The sequence below is a fragment of the Pelodiscus sinensis genome, chromosome 30 (genome assembly GCF_049634645.1).
Source record: "Pelodiscus sinensis isolate JC-2024 chromosome 30, ASM4963464v1, whole genome shotgun sequence".
NCBI classification, from domain to species: Eukaryota; Metazoa; Chordata; order Testudines; family Trionychidae; genus Pelodiscus; species Pelodiscus sinensis.
In genome coordinates, this window is record NC_134740.1 from 225307 (window position 1) to 230122 (window position 4816).

Here is a 4816-nt window from a genome sequence, read left to right on the forward strand (position 1 = left end):
TGGTGCGGGGCCTGCAGGGGGAGCGATCGCCCCACACAACCCAGTCAAGCTAGGTCTAGACCCGTGTTTCTCACCCAGTGGGACGAGTGGAGAGAATCAGGGAGTATGTCACCACCACTGACATTCGGAGAAAACTGGATTTTTCTTTTAAGTTGTGACGTAGTGGGGGTACTTGCTGGGCTGTGGTGATCTCTGCTGTCTGGAGCAAGACCCAGCAGGGAAAACCTCACTATGCAAAGGTACCATACCGGTTGAACCAGCCTACCCCACATGGGGAGAAACAAAGGGAGGTGGATGCTGCCCTGGCTGGGGGCAGGGCTTGGAGAGGGGAGTGAGTTCCTGGCTGGAAAGCAGGGGAGAAGGAGCTGGGGAGGGGGCTGGGATTCCCCTATCTCAAGGGGGCACTGAGGCCTCTTAGCACCAGTTCCTGTGACCAGACTACATCTGTGCTGTGCTGTATCCTGGAGAGGCAATAAACTTCCTCTATTCCACCGGCTGGTGCAGTCTGTTTGTGCCATTTCGGGGTGCAGGAGACGGGGAACCCCCAACGCGCCGTCACACTGGTGTCAGAAGTGGGATGCACTGCACCCCGTGGATGGAGCTTCCAGCGGCGAGCGACAAGGCGCAGTAGAAGCAAGAGCCCTGGAGCCAGGCGTGCTGGAGACAGAGCGAAGCGGTTCCTGGGAATCGTGGGGCGCTGCAGCACTAGACTGGTGAGTCTGCACCGAGGGGCCCAGCGGGCAGATGGCCTACGCCCGACTCTTGAAGGCAGAGCTGGTGGGGTTGTGCGGAGAGAGGGGCTTGCCTGTGCGGAAAGCAACCAAGGCCCAGCTGATTGCCCGGTTAGAAGATAATGACCAGCCACAGGGCCAGGATCTCATCCCCAGGGGAAGCAGCCAGACCCCCCCTGAGAGTGTGTCAGGCTCAGAGAGGGGGAGGAGCGCTGGAACCCACCGGAGAGATGAGACAGCGTCTCCCGGGAAGCCTGCAAGCCGTAGCCCATCTAGGGCAGGGGCCAGCCCAGCGGAGCTGCGGTGGCTGGAGATCCAGCTGCGGATAAAGGAATTGGAAGCAGAGGACTGAGAGAGGGACCTGCGCCCTCCCCCCCACTTCCAGGGCCGCAACGGCCGGGGCAGCCTGGGGCTCTCACCGCGGTTTCTCTGGGCCAGAGCGAGTGGCCTGACCATTGGGCCACGCTGTCTTTGCACACGGCTTTTTGCACCCCAGCCGCTAGGCACGAAGAGAGCTCAAGCCAGCCCACTCCTGGGGCTGCTGTGGCACCAGGGGAAAGGAGCTTGGTCCCTACCGACTGGTCTCATCCATGTACAAGGATTTTAGTAACAAATATAGTAAGAGGGGCACCAAACGTCTCTGCATTCACTTCCTGTGTCAGGAATCAGGGGGGTTTCCAGCCCTTCCAAAGCTCTTGTTTGTTCTCTGATCTTTGTTACCTGGGTGTCCCCATTACCCCTGTAAACACCAAGGCCCATTGTCAGTTCTGCTGTACTCTGGGCCTCGGCGGAATCATGCGGCAAGGAGTTCCGCCAGCCACGTGCGCAGTCAGTGGCAAAGTATTGTCAGGTGCTGGGGTGGGCACCGCTTCCCGCAGCTCCCATTGGCTGGCAACCACCAGGCGTGGCCAACAGGAGCTGCGAGGGGCCGTACCTGCGGACGGGCAGATAAACAAAGCATTGAGTGGCCTCCACAGGCTAACCATGGTGAGCTGTAGTGAATAAGTGTGAACAAGTGCGAATCACTATTGCCCGGGCCTGGCCGAGTGAAACCTCCTGCCTGGGCACAGAGCCTTTCCGCCAGCCCTGCCGGGAAGGGAATCTTTGTGCCTAACGAATAAGCGAGAAACGAGCCGCCCGAACCGAGCTCTCAGGACCCTGGAGGAAGGGTCCCCAGTGCACCCTGCCCGGTCCCATAAGCACCATCCTCCACGGGCCCGTTCGCCCGCAAACCCGGCCCGGGCCTCAGTCCCCTTTTCCAAAATGGGCCCGGGGGCCTTCCTGCACCTCAGCGCCCCGATTGCCCCGCGGGGGGGGGGGGGGGGGGTTGTGCCTCGCCGGCGTGGGGGCAGGATAAGGAGGGGAAGGGGGGGGGGGCTTGGGGAGACCGGGACCCCCTCCCAGACCAGCCCCCGGTCTCCAGTTTCCGCCTGGACCCGTGTTCCCGAGACAGAAGCTCCCCCCTGTGGCGTTAGGGGTCGGGGGTTCGGGACCGAGGCCTCGCACTGGCCCCGCAGCTCCCCCAGGGCCCAGCAGCCGAGCCCCAGAGAGGGGCGGTGCTGGGTTCCCTGCAACCAGCCTGGGGCGGATGGGCCCGGCCTGACGAGCCGAGAGGCGCTCACCGCAGCATCCGGCCTGCGAGCAACTGACAAGCCACCGGGCGGGGGGAGGCGCCTTTCGATACCGAGAGCCCCCTCGGGGCTGCGTCGCCGAGCAACCACCTCCCCCGGCAAACCACCGAGAGCCGTTTCCTCCCGCGCCTTCCTGTGAGCGGAAAAAACAGCCTGGTGCAGCCTCCGGCGCTTGCACTGCTGGGCTCTGTAGATATATCTCACCCCTCCCCCACCACACATATCCATCCATCCATCCCCCCCACATCCATCCATCCCCCCACACACATCCATCCATCTCCCCCACACACACATCCATCCATCCCCCCACACACATCCAACCATCCATCCCCCCCACACAGACATACTTCCATCCCCCCCACATCCATCCTTCCCCCCACACACACCTCCATCCATCCCACACAGATCCATCCATCCCCCACACATCCATCCATCCCCCCACACACACATCCATCCATCTCCTCTCCCACACACACACATCCATCCATCCCCCCATCCAACCATTCCCCCCCCACACACATCCAACCATTCCCCCCACACATCCAACCATTCACCTCCCCACACACACATCCAACCATTCCCCCCCACACATCCATCCTTCCCCCCCCACACACATCCAACCATTCCCCCCCACACATCCATCCATCCCCCCCACATCCATCCATCTCCTCTCCCACACACACACACATCCATCCCCCCACACATCCATCCATCCCCCCATCCATCCATTCCCCCCACACACACATCCAACCATTCCCCCCCACACATCCATCCATCTCCCCCACACACACATCCATCCATCCCCCCACATCCATCCATCTCCCCCACACACACATCCATCCATCTCCCCCACACAGACATACTTCCATCCCCCCCACACATCCATCCATCCCCCCCACACACATCCATCCATCCCCCCCACATACATCCATCTCCCCCCCACACATGTCCATCGATCTTCCCCCCTACACACATCTGAAGAAGTGGGTTGTGCCCAGAAAGCTTCTGATCCCATCTGCATGTTTGCTTCATCTCTAATTTAGGGCGCGTCTCCACAGCCGGGCTAAAGTCGAGTTCAGCCACCCAACCTGAGCTCCTTCAATCGCCTGGCTGAAGTGGAAATAGCTTCAGTCGGCTTTTGGCGCTGTCTGCACAGCGGGGAGTGGAAAGAGGAGCCCCCCCACCCCCTGACTTCCCTCTCTGCTCCTGAAATGAGAGTTGCCAGAGTCGGAGTCAGAAATCCGCCAGCTCAGCATTAATCCGAAATAAGGCTCCATGTAGACGCGCTCTTGGCTATTCCGAAATAAGGCTGCGTGTAGACCCCACCTTAGGTGCTGCAGCATCATTCTGGGGTGTTTACGTTTTTTCTGTTACAGGCGAGCACGGCTCCCCTCTGAGACTTTTCATCTCTTTTCGTTAGTCTCTGCCAGGTCTACACTACAAGTTTCTCAGCAAAAGATATGCTAATGAGGGACTCCTTTGCATAGTCAATTCTCATTTGCATATTTTCTGCCCATCCAATTTTTCGCTACTTTTTTTATGCAAAAACAAGCAGTGTGGGTTTTCTTTTTGCTCAAAAAACCCCCTTTCCCCACAAGATCAGTAAACCTCCTTTTTGGGGCAGGAGCATCTTGGGGGAAAAGGGGGTTTTTGCGCAAAAAAAAATGTCCATGCTGCTTGTTTTTGCAGAACAATCCTAGCAAAAACAAAACAGATTGGAAGAACCTATGCAAATGAGATCATGACTCATGCAAATGAATCCCTCATTAGCATATTTTTGGCCAAGAAAACTGGTAGTGTAGACGCAGCCTAAGGCGCCACAGGGCTACTCGCCCTCCATGCACACGTGCTCGTGTGTTTTTTCTGGGTCTCATTCAGTCGGATGAAAGACCATCTGGAATATCGGGGTTGGAATGTGCAAAGGCCCAAGGGAGTTAGATGGAAGAGGGGGTGGGGGTGGGGCTCTGTGAGGCCCTTTGGGAAAAGCCAAGTGGTAGCCTGTTACTTTTTCCCCATCATGCCGCTAGGGACGCAGCAACCAACGACCTCAAGGGACTTTGTGCAGCTCCCTCCAAAAGGCAATTTCCAACCACCCGGCCTGGGTGATGAAAGGGGGAACAATTCTGTGCGGGGTTTTGTCTCCCAACAAGTCCACAGCCAGAGGGACTCAATTCACAGGCAGCCTCGGCTGTAACCCAGGGCTTGCTGGACTTAGGGGAGAAGCCCCTTAGACTAGTCTACACTCAAGAAGTGTTTTGCACAAGAGTTCTAGTGCAAAAGGTCTTCCACAAGAGCACTTCTACACGGCCATGTGCTTTTGTACACCAGCGTCCATGGCAGTGAGGACGCTCTTGCACAAGAAAGCTCTGATGGCCATTGTAGCCATAGGGGCTTCTAGCGCAAGAAATTCATGTTGCCTGTCTACACTGCCTTCTCGTGGGAGAGCTCTTGCGC